Source organism: Kogia breviceps, chromosome 9, assembly GCF_026419965.1.
Source record: "Kogia breviceps isolate mKogBre1 chromosome 9, mKogBre1 haplotype 1, whole genome shotgun sequence".
In the NCBI taxonomy this organism is placed as follows: Eukaryota; Metazoa; Chordata; class Mammalia; order Artiodactyla; family Physeteridae; genus Kogia; species Kogia breviceps.
In genome coordinates this window covers 40,293,931-40,311,492 of record NC_081318.1, presented here as the reverse complement: position 1 = coordinate 40,311,492, position 17,562 = coordinate 40,293,931, and the positions used below count along the sequence as shown (strand labels likewise).

Below are 17,562 nucleotides of genomic sequence, written 5' to 3'. Positions count from 1 at the left end.
CCAATTCTCTATAAGCTCTTTCATAAGACAGAAGCAGAGGGACTACTTCCTAACTCATTATATGAAAGCAGAATAAGCAAACAACAAACTGCAGAGCAGTATCTCTCATGAACATAGATGCAATAACCCTTGACAAAATATTAGCAACTGAATCTAACAATGTACACAAATAATTATACATGATGACAAATTGGGATTTATCCCATGTATGCAAGCCTGGATCAATATTCAAAAATCAATGTAATCCATCACCTCAACAGACTAAAAACAAAAAAAATCACATGATCATATTAATAGATGCAAGAAAAGCATTTGACAAAATCCAACACCCATTCAGGACAAAAAACACTCAGTAAACTGTGAGTAAGGAGGAACTTTCTCCACTTGGTAAAGACTACAAAAACCTTCAGCTAACATCATATTTAGTGGTGAGAAACTCAAAGTTTTCCCACTAAGATCAGGTACAAGGTAAGGATGTCCCCTCTCACCACGCCTTTTCAACATCATACTGGAAGTCCTGGCTACAACAATAAAGCAAGAAAGGTATACAGATTAGGAAGGAAGACATTGTTCACAAATGGTATGATTGTCTATGTAAAAAATCCAAAAGAATTTGATATAAACCTAAAACTGATCTAAAAGAAAAAGTTTTCAAAAAGTACCTTCGTAATATAAATATAATCTATCTTCCATGATAAAAAAATGAATTTGAACTACTTTACTCCAGTTTGTTACACACTCTGCTACTCCCCAGTGTTTAGAAATTGGCAAGGTTTCTATCTTTATATACCTGTATGGGATTTGTAGCTGATTGAGTTATGCTCTCTGAGAATCAAGCATTTATATTGAGGGTACTTTTATCCTGTCACATAGATGTATGAGAAAAGAATGATGCTAAGTACTAACAGAATGCTCTGCTAAATTAGGAAGAACTTTCCAGACCAAACCAAAGAGATACCACTCCTTTAGCTATGGCTCAGTATTTCTGTTTTTGAGGAGGAACTAGAACTTGCTGGTCATTTTTCTCTGTGAAGCACCCACAGATGCTTAGAAGTGTTCATAAATTAACATTATTAGTAAACTTACTTAATTCTTACTTTTTTGTGTGAATCTAGTAGTTCTCAGTGAATCGATTTCTGGCCTTAAATAGGTGGCAGAATCCCACTTGTCATTACTATGAACGCATGTATCTGTCCTGAGTGGACCTTGCCTGAGGATTCCAGTGCCATTTCTGGTGTCCATTCTCACACTGATGGTAGACTTTCAATTGTTATTACCTTTCTGAGGAATCCTTTGGAAAGTGTATCAAAAATCTTAACACACTTATATTCTAGAATCTAGCAATTGTCCTTCTAGGAATTTATCATGTGGAAATTATATATCTTATACATTAAATCATTTTTTGAGGGTGTCTAATACCCTATTAGTGAAGACTGAAAAATCAGATACAATATAAGTGTCCAAATGAGTATTTGTTAAGTAAATTCTAGTCTGGTAATTTGGAATTCACTGCAACCATTCAAAATCATTATTAGACTATTTAGTAATATGGAGAAAATATTTACAACTAAGTATTCTGTGGAAAAAGTACATCATAAAATAATGTGTATGTTATGGTCCCATTAGAGTCTTTATAAAAGGAAAAATAAAGCCACAGAATAAGTTTAGAAAAATGTCCCCAAATGTTAGCAGTCATTCTCTGGGTGGTAGGATTATGGTTGATTTTTGTTTCTTCTATGTGCTTTTCTATGTTTTCTAAATTTTATTGTGTTGTAATGAGAGCAATGCTAAAAATATCTATTTTAAGAGGTATTCTAGTGCTATGATGGTTAATTCTAGGCAAGTAGCACCCTTTGAAGACTACTCAACTAGTCTAGTTTCTGGCTATGCTCCCTGCCTGAGCCAGAGGTCTTGGGCATCAGATCTCTGGAGAGCCCTTTCAGTAACATGGCCTAATTCTCTAATTTTAAGATAATCATGATTTGTAGATCTCTTGTCATCTCTAACAGCTTTTCAATTGGAGAGGAATTGGCAGTTTTTCACTGTCAGAGCTAATGGTCCATACCGGTACTGCCACCCTGTAGAATAATTATGCTTTTAAGAGGAACATTCTCTGTTACCCTGTGATGGTTAAGCACAGGATTGCTCTCTTCATTTCAAGAGGAGAGGCTCTAATTTAATTCTTCTGAATGATATTTCAGGGAATGGATATTTGTTCTCAGAAGGATCTTTTAAATAGGATCATTGCCTTGAAGCAGTGTTCCCTTGGAAACTGCTTTATGTCTGTCTGTGTAGCAGGAGTATTAGATTGTTAGAAGTTGGGTACATGTGTGTGTATGTGAATTCATATTGAAATGGCTAAAGATAAAATGAATAAAATAAATGCATTAATATCCTAAAAATTCAAAGTAAATTAAAACATATAACCATATTTTTCAGAATAGAGAGATAATGAAAAGATGGAACATCCAATTATTGTAATTATTTCAAATGTTTACATGGTGGGAAAAATTCATATCTAAAATACACAACTCCCAAACTCACACTAGTTTTAAAATTCTTTCTTAGCCTCTATGCTCTGGGTTATATGAAGAAATTAATATATGTCACTGCAAAGTTGCTTTCTTGGCCCATGAATCCTTGCATATATGGTGTTTTGGGGGTGTGGGAAGGTAAATTAATATAAAAACTATTAACATCTAGCACTTTTATGGATATTGTGAAAGAAGAAAAAGAAAGCTTACATTCATTAGATGGCATTGACAGATTGCATCAGAGACACAAAATATCATTTCAGTTAATGTGTTCAGACCATAATCTATAGGCAATAAATATACCTATTACATATTTGAGGGGATGTTGGGGAACATCTGCCTCATGGTCTTGAATGATCAGTGTCTATGCATGTCAAGGGAAGGGCAACACGGCTTGAGAAGATAAGAAATCAATTCTAGAGTATTTTCAGGCTGCCCAAATCCCACTCTACTCTAAAAGGTTGTATCAAAATTGAATGGAAGAGTAGGGGGTCCATTGGTTATGTGAATTTTGAAAAATTACCAGATGCCTGCTTAAAAACCATGCTGCTTAGCTTTCTAAATTTATGAGTGAAAATATCACAGAAGTTAAGTGGCATTACAAAAAATTGCCAAACCAGTTTCTGAGAAAACTGAGATTGATTACTCATCCAGTCTTGACTTTTTAAATAAAAATTAAAAGGGAGGGGTTTAATTTTTAAAAATAAAAGCCTCAATAGATTGAACAAATAGCTTCTCAAATCGCTTTACATTCTCTGCCCCATATCAACCCAGTTCTTTACTTGTCATTTACCGATGGATTCAGTCCTCATGACTGCTGCTGACCCAACTCTGCCTCGTATCTGGCCCTTTGGTAAAGAAATGAGTGACACTTGAGAAAATGGTCTCTATAATGGCAAGATGTAAACCTAATTATAGGGGTTACAGCATGTGGGAATGAACAAAAGGAGACAAATACAGATAGACTGTTGCTTCAAGAAGCTATAACTAAAGAAGAAAGAGTGATAGTGTTAGTTGGATACTAAAGAAAGGATAAAACCCTTTATGAGATATGGCAAAAAAAGTCATGGATAAAGTGTTGCAGAAATCTTTCTACATGATATTGGTGCTGTATATGAAATTCTTCAGGTTTTTGCCACAATAATTCTGCATAACAAAAATATCCCCAAATGTAGTGGCTTTCAACAACAAGCATATATTTCTTTCTAATGGGCTTGTAGGTCAGATTTGACTTGTGGGCTCTGCTGGGCTTGGCTGAGCTTGGGTACTGTAGTGGAGCTGGCTCTAGATGAAGGCATGGAAAATTCACCTATGGTAACAGAAAGGAAGGTGGAGTAAGTGTAGCTGCATGGGTGAAAGTGGTGGCAGTAGTTTCTAGAGCTGTTCTTCTCTCAGAGATATAGGAAGCAAAGCTGAAAGTGAAAGTGAGGAGGTGCTAGAGTTTTGAGGTGAAACTAGAGGTAACTGAGTGGAGTAGAGATATGTAGTCCATTCACTGGAGTCCATTCACTGGACGGCACTAACGGTCTCTTTGAGATCAGTGATCATGACTTAAGGATACAGCAGATTGTTTTTCTCCAGCCACATTCAGCTTCATGGGTGCCAGGACAGAGCAGGTGGTGAGTTGGCTTTAAGTATGACTAGAGTTTTGCCAAGCAAGACCTATGAGGTAAGAAGATGACAAGAGAGTTGAGGTTTTATGCAAGAGAGAAATGATGGACTGTGGATTCTAAACTATCATTACATAAGGAGAATATTAAATATATGACTAGGATGTGGGGAAAAAGTGATAGGTCCTTGTTGGGAATGGGATATTAGAGGAAAGACCTGGAAGGACAAGAGGTGGTTGTGGGAGAGTGGGATGCTTGATGTTGAACTTATGGGGGAATTGCTGTTACTGGTAATGAGAAGGTGACTGGGTTAGGTGGGAGACAAGACCATTGGAGATGAGCTCAAATGGATTAGAAGGATCGTCAGGGGAATATCAAAATCACCAAGAATAATGACAAGTAGAGTGCTGGAATTGACAGTAAGTTAGAAGCGTAATTCTTCAAGGAGTGGGGAAGGACCCAGGTCTGTGTATAATTGCAACAAGGAGGTGTAGTGGGTTGATACTCTGAGGATTTGAAGGGTAGCCATAGCTTGGGGGGAGAGCCAGGTCAAGTTGAGGATATTAGTGATACAAGGGATTTTGCTGGTGATTGATTTTTGGATACAACGGATTTTGCTGGTGATTGATTTTGGGTTCCAGGGGGATTTGGGGATGGGTTGGAGATAAGTTCATAAAAGGGTAAGTACACAGCTATCTAATAAGAAGAGCCCAGGGATGAAGGCATTTCTAGGTAAGGAGAGGGGCTAGGCTTTTTGAGGTGATCAACAAATCAGGAATAAAGGGATGTCTGAGTCACAAGGCAGATAGATTATGAGAGTTGGTATAATGAGGGATGAGAGTTGATTTTTACTCATAGCACAGTAATTTGGAGATCTTCCTCTTCATGTATAGAAGTGGAGGAAGAGTGGTTTTATCTGATGCTTGTAGAGCTCCAGGGCATGGAATTAGGGTGAAGTGGTGTGTGTGGCTGAGGTATTATCTAATGTTAGAATCACCTGGCATAATCAATTGACTAGGGCTCGGTCTTCAGGGTCTTTAGGTTTAGAACATGGGACTCTTTTTTCTCTCATCATAATGAATTTTTTCCTGATTATGTCGTAAAACCCATGGCTCAGTAGCCAGGTGTTTGATAGTAGCTGAGTTTAAAAAAAAAAAACAATAAAAAGCAGGTATTGAGAGCATGCATATAAGACAGAGTTATAGGACTAGTTTGTCTAATTTAACTATCATTTCTTTATTTACTGTGTGGGAAGATGGTTGGGTGTGACACTGTTTGACTCAAATTTCATAGAGGATAGAAAATGTGCCCAAACTATTTAATATGAAAAGAACAAATTGAGGCCATCTATCCCCTTCCTTCTGTTTCTGTAATCTGGTGAGTTGTCCATCTTTATTTTTAAGATTCTCTTTATGGGGTTTTTCATAAGATCCTGCAGAATAATACGCTTGAAGAAAATTAATTTTACATACCTCATGGTGCAAAATCCTCTTTCGCCCAGTGGAAAGCTAGAAAAGATTGATGAGGTCATTTTGGCTGTTTCACAATAAAAATTCGCTTTATTTTGTTTAGCAATTGGGGCATAAATATACCTTATTTTTATAAGGTATGCTTTTACAGCTACTTTACTTTCACTGGGTAATTTTATGATAGAATTTAAACTTTTCACAAACTTTTATTTATGGTGTTAAAGTTTTACATTTGAGTACTTTACTTAATTGGCTTCCAGAGAATGATGGACGGGCATGGCTTATATTAATCAGCTCTGAATCTCTGTGGCAAATTTTCTTTTACCTTCTTTATTAATTTTATGCTTAGGGGCTGTCAGGAAATAGTATAAATCCCTTCAGGAATCCCACATTTTAGAGAAACAAAGTGTGGAAAGATAATAAACCATAGCTCCTGGTGCCCGTCTACGTTGAGATTCTTGAATAATTATACCTCCACAGGTTGAGAGCACCACTCTACTGTATTTAAAAATGAAATACATTTCAGTTCATCAACAACATCCTTTAGTTTGGAGTCTTGGGGTAGAGGTTGTAAATACCTCATTCATTTGTTCCTTTGCTTTTCCTGAGGGAAACCACATCACATTTTGATTTCTTCTGGATATCAAGTCGAGACAAAATGACCACTAGCAAGAGAATAGAACATAATTGTCTTAGTCCCTTTAGGCTGCTATAAAAATCCTGCAGACTGGGTAGATTATAAACAACACAGATTTACTGCTTACAGTTCTGGAAACTGGAAGTTCAGTGTTAAGGTGCCAGTATCATCAGGCAAGGGCCCTCTTTTGGGTTGCAGACTTCTCATTGTACCTTCATGTGGTGGAAGGGGAGAGGTATCTCTCTGGGGTCACTTTTTTTTTTTTTTTGCGGTACCCTGGCCTCTCACTGTTGTGGCCTCTCCCGTTGCGGAGCACAGGCTCCGGACGCGCAGGCTCAGTGGCCATGGCTCACGGGCCCAGCCGCTCCGTCCTGGACCAGGGCACGAACCCGTGTCTCCTGCATCGGCAGGTGGACTCTCAACCATTGCGCCACCAGGGAAGCCCTGGGGTCACTTTTATATGAGCATTAATTCCATTCACGAAGGCTCCTCCACTCTCAGGACCTAAGCACCTCCCAAAGTTCCCACCTACCAATACCACCACCATGGGCATTGGAATTTCAACATGGGAGGACACACACATTTAGATCACAGCAGTAACAAACTGTGTTGTAATGGGCATAGGTGGTTTTGTGTAATTTTATTTTTCAGGTGAAAACATTAGCTCATTATAGTACATAACATAGTTTCTATTAAGTAGCAAAATTTTGTCATAGCTTTATTTGATATAAATTAGGTTTACACATATTTTTAGAACTAGCACATTTTTCAAATTACCACTGAGAGCTCACACATATTTTTAGAACTAGCAAATTAAAATGTATCTTGTGTGGTAATTCACATAGTTTGTCTTTATGTGCTTGATTAAGTGAATGAAGTTACCATCATAAAACCTATAAAATTTTCTAATTTAGTAGTGTACATTGTGTTTTCAGTCAAAAGACAACATCTAGTTGAAAAAGATAGAAGGGTCAAAGAGCATAGGAAGGTTGTCACTGAGATTATCTAGTTTTACCTAAAGTTTGTGTATATGTGTGGTGTGTGTGTGTGTGTGTGTGAGAGAGAGAGAGAGAGAGAGAGAGAGAGAGAGAGCTTGATTATGAGGAATTTGCTTGCTTATGCAATTATGTAGGCTATGTTCCATTATCTGCTATCTGTAAGCTGGACACCCAGGAAAGCAATAGTGTGATTCCAGTTGTCTGATTTTTGTCTTATTCAGGCCGTCAGCCACTGCACCACGTGTACCCACACTAAGGAGGGCAATCCACTTTATTGAGTCCACCACCAATACAAATGCTAATGTAATCCAGAAACACCCTCACAAACACACCTAGGAGTAATTTTAATCTGGGTACCCTGTGACCCAGTCAAATGGACACACAAAATTAGCCATTATACTATGTAAATACTTTGGGGGTGATTTAAAATAAAATCAAAATTTTTTATTACTTTATTTGTCATTTGTTTTCTAACTCTAAATTGCTTAAATTGCTTCTCATCCACCATTGGAAATGACCACTGGATTATTTCAAATTGCCAGGAAGACCATCTACATTAAAAAGTCACATTAAATAATGAAAAGTGATGTATTAATTTCTTACTGTTGTAGCAAATTACCACAAAACTTGGTGGCTTAGAATAACAGAGTTATTATAGCTTGCCCTTGACTCCACTCTCCTTTTTCATTCAAGATCTAATTTTGAGTTCTTCTTCCTTCTTAATATGCTTCCTGAATTTTACTTCTCCCATGGACCTACTGAATATACAGTGACATAAGGAGCAATTCCCTCTGAGAGAAATCCAGAAACTAGGGGAGTGACTTCTTCATATTGGGTGACTGAGAAAATGCCCACATAGAAATGGGTAGGAAAAGCTGATACACACTCTTGCCGTAAATGCCACCATTGGGACAGTGCCATGTAATCAGGAGTGAATCCCTAACTCCCAGCTTCTCCCCAAGGAGTGAAGGGTTTAGACCACACATCTAGCACCTCAGCTTTTAAGGCTGCCACCCAAAGAACAGACTGCCAAATCACCACCCAAAGAACAGACTGCCAAATCACCTAGCTCTGAAAGTCAATGGGTCAAAGAAGAAATCAAAAGAGAAACCAAAAATTATCTTGAGACAAATGAAAATGAAAACATAACATATCAAAACTTATGGGATGCAGGAAAAACATTTCTAAGAGGAAAGTTTATAGGGATAAATGCCTACATAAAGAAAAAGAAAAATCTCAAATAAACAACTGAACTTTAATCCTCAAGAAACTTGAAAAAGAAGAGCAAACTGAGCCCAAAGGTAGTAGTAGGAAGGAAATAACAAATGTCAAAGTTGAAATAAATGAAATAGAGACTAGAAAAGATCAATCAAGCTAAGAGCTGGTTCCTTTAAAAGATAAAATGAACAAACCTTTAGGTAGACTTACCAAGAAAAAAAGAGACAAGTCTCAAATAAATAAAATTAGCAACAAAAGAGGAGACATCACATCCGATACCACACAAATACAAAGGATCATGAGAGACTACTATGAACAATTAATTATATGCTAACAAATTGGACAACCTAGAAGAAATGGATAAATTCTTAGAAATATACAACCTACTAATAACCATGAAGAAAAAGAAAATTTGAACAGGCTAATTGCTAGTGAGGAGACTGAATAGTCTAGGACTAGATGTCTTTACCTGTGAATTCTTCGAAACACTTAAAGAAGAATTAATATGCCTTTCTCAGACTCTTCCAAAAACTAGGAAGGGACACTTTTAAACTCATTTTACAAGGCCAGCATTACCCTGGTACAAAAACCAAACAAGGACATTACAAGAAAAGAAAATTACAGACCAATATCCCTGATGAACATAAATACTCGAAAAATATTTGCAAACAGAATTCAATAGTACATTAAAAGGATCATACACCCTGACCAAATGAGCTGTATTCTCGGTTTCAAGGATAGTTCAACATCCGCAAATCAATTAATGCAATACACCACATTAACAAAAAGAAGTATAAAAATTATATGATCATCTCAGTAGATGCAGAAAAAGATTTTGACAAAATTCAATATTCATTTATGATAAAATTCTCAACAAAATGGGTATAGTGCTAGCATACCTTAACATATTAAAGGATGTATATAAGAAACCCATAGCAAACATCATACTCAATGATGGAAAGCTGAAAACATTTCCTCTAAGGTCAGGTACAAGACAAGAATGCCTACTCTTGCCACTTTTAGTCAACATGGCACTGGAAGTCCTAGCCAGAGCAATTAGGCAAGAAAATAAAATAATAGGCATCCAACTCAGAACAAAAGAAGTAAAATTTTCTGTTTGCAGATGGCATAATATTATATATAGAAAACCCTAAAGATGCCACCAAAAACTATTAGAACTAATAAACAAATTCAGTAAATTTGTAAGATACAAAATCAACATATAAAAATCAGTTGCTTTTCTATACACTAACAATGAACTATAGGAAAGAGAAATTAAAAAAAAATCCCATTTACAATAGAATCAAAAAGAATAAAATACTTAGGAATAAATTTAAGCAAGGGGATGAAAGGTCTATTCACTAAAAATTATAAAATACTGATAAAAGACATTGAAGAAGACACAAATAAATGAACAGACATTCCATGATTATGGAATGGGAGAATTAATATTGTTAAAATGCCATACTACCCGAAGCAATCTACAGATGCAATACAATCCCTATTAAAATTCCAATGGATAATCACTCTGAATGATTCTATATATAAAATATTCTTGAAATAACAAAGTTATAGAGATGGAGAACAAAAGAAAAATACCAATGGCATTTTGCACAGAAATAGAAAAAACAACCCTAAAATTTATATGAAACCACAAAAGAGCCTGAATAGTCAAGTAATCTTGAGAAAGAAGGCAAAGCTGGAGGCATCACACTTCCCACTCTCAAACTATATTACAAAGCTATTGTAATCAAGAGACTATGGTAGTGACATAAAAACAGACACACAGATCAATGAAACAGAATAGAGAACCCAGAATAAACCCACTCATATATAGTCAATTAATTTATGACAAAGGAGCCAAGCATATACCATTGGTAAAGAATATTCTGTTCATTAAATGGTGTTGGGAAAACGGGATATCCACACACAAATGAATGAAACTAGACCCCTATCTTACACCATACACAAAAATCAACTCAAAATGGATTAAAGGCTTGAATGTAAGACCTGTAACTATAAAGCTCCTAGAAATAACGTAAGGTATAATCTCCTAGATCTGGGTATTGCAATGAGTTTTTGGATTTGACACCAAAAGCAAAGGCAGCAAAAGGAAAAATAAACAAGTAGGACTACATGCAATTAAAAACTTCTGTACAGCAAAGGAAACCATCAACAAAATGAAAAGGTAAGCAATGGAATGGGAAAAACATTTGCAAACCACATATACAATAAGTGGTTAGGGGGAAAGTAAGGGGGTCAAGGTAGGATGAACTGGGAGATTGGGAATGACATATATACACTAATATGTATAAAACAGATAACTAATAAGAACCTGCTATATAAAAATTAAATTAAATTAAAAAAAATCAAGGGTTAATGTCCAAAATATACAAGGTACTCATACAACTCAATAGCGAAAAATCAAATAACCCAATTAAAAAAAAGGGCAAAGGACCTGAACAGATATTTTCCTAGAGAAGACATACAAATGGCAACAGGTAGATGAAACTGTAGTCAACATCACTAATCATCAAGGAAATGCAAATCAAAACCATGAGATATCATTTCACACCTGTTAGGATGTCTACTATCAAAAAGATACAAATAACAAATGCTGATGAGGATGTGAAGAAAAGGAAATCCTGGATGGGGAATTGGTGTTGGTGGGAATGTAAACTGGTACAACCACTATGAAAAACAGTATGGAGGTTCTCCAAGAAATTTAATATAGAATTACCATATGATCCAGCAATACCACTGTTTGGGTATACATTTGACCCTTGAACAACATAGAGGTTGGTGGCACTGACCCTCTGCCCAGTTGAAAATCCAAGTATAATTCTGTATCCATGAGTTTGCATCCATGGATTCAATCAACTCTGGATCGTGTAGTACTGTGATATTTACTATTGAGAAAAAATCCTTGTGTAAGTGTACCCTAGCAGTTCAAACGTGTGATGTTCAAGGGTCAATTGTATATTCAAAGGAAACAAGATCATTATCTTGAAGAGATATCTATACTCCCATGTTCATTGCAGCATTATTCACAATGGCCAAGGTGCAGAAACAACGTGTCTGTCAACGAAAGAATGAATAAAGAATATGTAGTATAAATATAGAATGGAGTATTATTCAGCCTTAAAAGAAGGAAATCTTGCCAGTTGCAACAACATGGATGAATCTGGAGGGAATTATGCTAAGTGAAAGCCAGATAGAGGAAGACACTATTTATATGTGGAATTTTTAATTTATTTTTTATTTTATTTATTTATTTTTTTTGTTTTATTTATTTATTTATTTATTTTTTTGCATTTCTTTTTTTATTTTATTTTATTTTTTTTAACATCTTTATTGGAGTATAATTGTTTTACAATAGTGTGTTAGTTTTTCCTTTACAACAAACTGAATCAGTTATGCATATACATATGTTCCCATATCTCTTCCCTCTTGCATCACCCTCTCTCCCACCCTCCCTATCCCACCCCTCTAGGTGGTCACAAAGCACAGAGGTGATCTCCCTGTGCTATGCAGCAGCTTCCCACTAGCTATCTAATTTACATTTGATAGTGTATGTATGTCCCTGCCACTCTCTCACTTTGTCACAGCCCACCCTTCCCCCCCCCATATCCTCAAGTCCATGCTCGAGTAAGTCTGTGTTTTATTCCCGTCCTACCACTAATCTCTTCATGACATTTTTTTCCCTTAGAGTCTGTCTTAGTGTCTGTCAACGAAAGAATGAATAAAGAATATGTAGTATAAATATAGAATGGAGTATTATTCAGCCTTAAAAGAAGGAAATCTTGCCAGTTGCAACAACATGGATGAATCTGGAGGGAATTATGCTAAGTGAAATAGCCAGATAGAGGAAGACACTATTTATATGTGGAATTTTTTTAAAAAAGGAAGTTGAACTCATAGAAACAAAGAGTAGAATGGCAGCTGTCAGGAGACAGGGGTGAGGGAAAGAGAAAGAGGTTAGTAAAAGGGTATAAACTTTCAGTTAGAAGAGAAATAAGATCTGAGGATCTAATATATAACGGTGACTATAGATGATAATACTGTATTGTATGATTGAAATTTGATAAGAGTGGAACTTAAGTGTTCTCATGAAAAAAAAAGATAAATATGTGAGGTGATAGATTTAACTCATTGGTGGGGATCGTTTTACAAGGTATATGTATCAAAGAATCATCATTATACACTTTAAATGTATTACAATTTTGTCAATTATACCTCAATAAAGCAGAAAATAAGTGAAAAATGTATTGATAGTGGTGATGATTGTACCACTATCATTCAACTCTGAATATACTAAAAACCTCATTGTGCACTTTAAAAGGGTGAATTTTATAGCATGCAAATTATATTTCAAGTAAAAAATTTATATACAAAAATGAAAAAAATGTTGATATTTGCTGTATAAGAGGCGTTGTTGGTGCTGGTGATTCATTAGTGAATGGAGAAATAGAGAGTGGAACTTAATTCTAATGTGAACAATTCTGGTGGACTTCATAGTTCAAAGAAGGATCACCGGGGGGTGGGGGTGGGGCTGGGGAGATGAAAGAGACCTGAGCAAAATTTTGGGTGGAGGAAAAGGAGCCCGCAGGGGAAGAATGGAGCTGAGAAAAATGGTAAAAGGGTTTCTCTTGGGAGGAAATGATACTTTCTTTTCTGAAACAGCAAGAAATAAAGAGAGAGAGGGGGGTGGAAGAAAGAAAGAAAGAAGAAAGAGAAAGAAAGAAAGAAAGGCAGGAAGAAAGAAATAAAGAAAGGAAGGAAGAAAGAAAGGAAGGAAGGAAGAAAAGACGGAAGGAAGGAAGAAAGAGAAAGAAAGAAAGGGAAAGAAAGAAAGGAAGGAAAGAAGAAAAGAAAGAAAGAAAGAGGGAAAAGAGAGAGGGAGAGAGGGAGGAAGGAAAGAAGGGAAAGGAAGAAAGAAAGGAAGGAAGGAAGGAAGGAGGGAGAGGTAGAAAAAGTAGGCTTAGATACTGCAAAATTTTGAGATATAAGTATAAGAACTCTGTGGTGTTTCTGTGTGGTGGTGTTATATCTGTAAAGAAGGGTGGAATTTAATTCTTATATTGACTTTTTGTGCATATAGGAGAAAATATCAGGTTTATAGTCACAGTACTTCAGCACACTTCACCCAGGACAACAGTCTTCTAGAATCTAGACATTTGGCAGTCCTGGTCACAGGTGGGAATTTCTACCTCAGTAGCTGTCCTAGGACAAGTCTATCAGAGCAACTGACACACAATTTCCAGCCGGCTGTTTGGTCTTATTTTTAGGTTGTAAATTTTTCCAGAAACAAGCTCTGCAGTTTCAAGTGCCCTGTGTCCATGCTTTTCATAATAGCTTAATAAATATTTGATGCATGATGTTTGTTAACAGCTACTTCATTTCCAGAAAAAGAATGAATGTGACTTGCCAGGGTATGTATTCTACCTAGAACTTCAGTTAGTAGGGGGATATGGCAGAGTATCCTATCTTTTATTTATGCTTATAGTTATACAATGCAACTTAGTGATTAAGTGAGGGATGTAAGTTGGAAGGGACTCTCCTGCGTGGAAATATCTTAAAAATCCACAAGAGGGAGATATATTGTTATTGAAGTAGAATGGTGCTAATGAAATACCAATTCCTAACTTTTCAGAGCAGAATATTTTACTGCATTTCCCCAGCTGAAAATAAGAAAAGGATAGGCTTTCTCAGGTTTGACTTTTCAGTTTTCTTTTGGGATGGGAGATTAGATTTAGGAATGCTCAGTTATTTGCAGTCTTGGAATATGCATGATATGTCAAGGTTTATGATGCATCAACAGCTTCAATGAGCACATCTAAAGGCTTTAAGGATTTTTGTTTGTTTTTGATCTGATTGTGACTCTTTCAAGGACGGATTGCAAAGCTGTCTTTTCTCTGCTTCCTCTTTTCATTTCTTTGGCAATGGCAGTGGGGAGTCCGTGCTGGCCAGATTGGGTTTTGTATTCTTACTGGGAAGTGCCCTCACAAATCTCACTGTCTCCTTTGGGCAAGATGTCTCAGCAGGACAAATCATCTTGGTTTTCAGTGGCCTTTACCTACTAAGAGGCAGAGCTGAACTCTAAGTAACTATAGAAGAGGAATCTTTATTTATTTATTTATTTTATTTTATTTTATTTTATTTTTTTGTTGTATGCGGGCCTCTCACTGTTGTGTCCTCTCCCGTTGCGGAGCGCAGGCTCCAGACGCGCAGGCTCAGCGGCCATGGCTCACAGGCCCAGCCTCTCTGCGGCATGTGGGATCTTCCCGGACTGGGGCACGAACCCGTGTTCCCTGCATTGGCAGGCGGATTCTCAACCACTGCACCACCAGGGAAGCCCAAGGAACCTTTATTTTAAATACATATATTTGTACTTTGAAATTCATACTCCTTGCCTGACCTCCTCATGTTTATGTGGAGAGTAGGGCAGAAACCCTTTATAATTTCAGAAGAAATGTTTGCAACATTATTACTAGATTACTTACAAGTTTTATTTGCTTTCTTTTTAGAAAAAAATTTTTTTTTCTCTTCCGATGGGAAGAAATGATATGTACTAATGATACCTTTAGTGTTTGCCTTTCCTGAAGACTCCCTAATTCTTAAAACTATTTCTTCCTTGGTCTTCCCATTCCCTTTTATAGTGTCCTATTTTCAGAATTCTTTGAGTGATCATTTCCTTCTTCACACATCATTGCAGTCCAGGGTGACCTCTGTGGTCAGCCTCTCTTAGGAAGGCTGTATTGTGTAAAGGCTAAGAGCACAGGCTGGAGACAGTCTGTTCTGGGTTCATATCCCAGCTCCAGCACTGACTAGCTGTGTGTGACCTTGTGCAAGTTGCTTCAGTTATCTAAACCTTAGTCTTACAAACCACAAAATGGGGATTATGATCGGATTTATGTGAGGATGAGATCAGTTAATATATGTAAAGGGCTTAGAACAGGGTCTGGCAAATAGGAAGCACACTTTAAAGGTTGGCCGTTACTATTGTTTTCATTATTAATCTCTTCCACCAGAGACTCTCCTTGCAGGAGCTCAGCTACACCATAAGTCTCATGTATTCCCTTTATATCTTTTCTGAGCTCTAGACACATTTCCTAGAGCTTTCTAGACATTTTCACATGGGCTGCCAACAGGGTACCTCAGACTCAACATATTTAGAACTGAACGCATTATCTATCAGTCTCCACTCCTGGTAACCTGCTTCTTTTTCTATTCCCTCTTTTAGCCAATGGCATCATTTCTTGTCTAGGAGCTGAAGCCAGGAAACAAAGAGTTATCCTTGCCTTCAATCCTTTACCTCCAACTCATTTGATTACCAAATTATGTCAATGCACCTATTCAAACTTCATCCACACTCAAGCCCTTTATTACTACAGGGACCTTGAACCCTCTCCTTGCCCTTACTTGTACCTCATTCTTTCCACTTTGTCCAGAACGATATTTTACAAATGAAAATCTGATCCCATACCTCCTCAGATTAAAAAGTTCTGTATTTTTCATAGCTTTCAATGTTATATATAGTCTGACACACAAGATCCTTCATGATCTGGCCCTTGCTTGCCTCACTGTGCTGACCTATTGCTTCTCTTTGCCACATAGAAAATGTTGTTCTCTTTCCCATTTATTTGCTGCTATAATCTTTCAGTGATACGATCAGTTATACACATGGGATAAAATAATGTTGGGCCGCTGTGAATTGAGCTGAAGTAACCATTTCATCTCTTTTCCATGGTCTAGACATTGCTTCTGTGTCTAAATGTCCTGTGTAAGCAGGATTTAATCGAGGCACTTATAGTGAATTTCTACGTGGACTTATTAAAGCATTGATTTAAGAATTTCAGTATTTTTAAAGTAGCACTAAGGCTTATACCTCTGCCTCAATCATCTTACGTGGGGCGAATGATTTCATGTGTGACCAGATGGCACACTCTTTACATGATGCTGTTTGTGTGGTGAAGAGTTTTGGAGTCAAAATTTGTGATTCTGGGTGGAGGCGCTGTAGAAGCAGCCCTTTCCATATATCTTTGAAAACTATGCAACCAGCCTGGGCTCCCGGGAACAGCTTGCTATTGTGGAGTTTACAAGATCTCTTCTTGTTATTCCTAATACTCTGGCAGTTAATGCTGCCCAAGACTCCACATATCTGGTTGCAAAATTAAGAACTTTTCATCATGAGGCTCAGGTTAACCCAGAACACAAAAATCTAAAATGGATTGGTCTTGACCTGGTCAATGGTAAACCCCGAGACAACAAACAGGCAGGGATGTTTGAACCAACCATAGTTAAAGTTAAGAGTTTGAAAATTGCAACTGAAGCTGCAATTACCATTCTTCTAATTGATGATCTTATTAAATTACACCCAGAAAGCAAAGATGGTAAGCATGGAGGTTATGAAGATGCTGTTCACTCTGGAGCCCTTGATGACTGATCTGATTTCTTTTATTTACAACAGTCTTAGATGCAATTTTCTTGTACCTCGAGTATTACACATTAAGGTGCAAATTAAGCTGTCAAAAAAAAGAAAATGTTCTTATTTTGAGTTGGGGACACAAAGGAGGAAACCTCATTATACATGCAGCAGAGAGGGATTAGTATGTAAATACCTGTTTTAGTAGAGATCCTAGCACATAGTAGGTACTAAATACATATTAATATTTGAATGAATAAAATCTGGGCTCTATATGAATGGGAGTGCTTTGTTGCTCACGAACTGTAAAACTGTCCTCGTGTTGATTGGAATCAGCATGTTCCACAGTATAATTAAAATGTGAGAAATGTTTCTTGCACATCAGTAATATAAACACTTTCAAATAATGTCTGAGGAAATGCAAGTTCAAATTTACAAATAGCCTTTTACATAAACAACACTCAGAGGTGCACTTTCCCCTTAATTCATGTATATAACTTCCATTAATGTTCCTTGCCTCGGTATTTAGCTTTTATTTTTATGTCTGTAATATAAATCTGAGTCTTGACACTTTAATGGAAAGATCTTGGTTTGTGATGACATCATATCAAATGTAAAATAGAGATGGTTGCATTGTTTGGAAAACTTTCATCTGAGAATGTTTGTCTGTA

General features: G+C 36.7%; 1 protein-coding gene, 1 non-coding gene and 1 pseudogene across 2 annotated transcripts in view; all 3 read left to right on the top strand.

Annotated features, from left to right (window-relative positions):
- Nucleotides 1-17,562, top strand: part of DNAJB9 (DnaJ heat shock protein family (Hsp40) member B9) — a 700,535-nt gene that overhangs the window by 74,187 nt on the left and 608,786 nt on the right. The gene's annotated exons all lie outside the window — the stretch shown is intronic.
- LOC131762308 (T-complex protein 1 subunit alpha-like) lies at nt 11,050-16,912 on the top strand (annotated as a pseudogene).
- On the top strand, nt 16,098-16,227 carry LOC131763094 (small nucleolar RNA SNORA20). Its single transcript, XR_009337495.1, has one exon. It is a non-coding gene; the product is annotated as a small nucleolar RNA SNORA20 (small nucleolar RNA).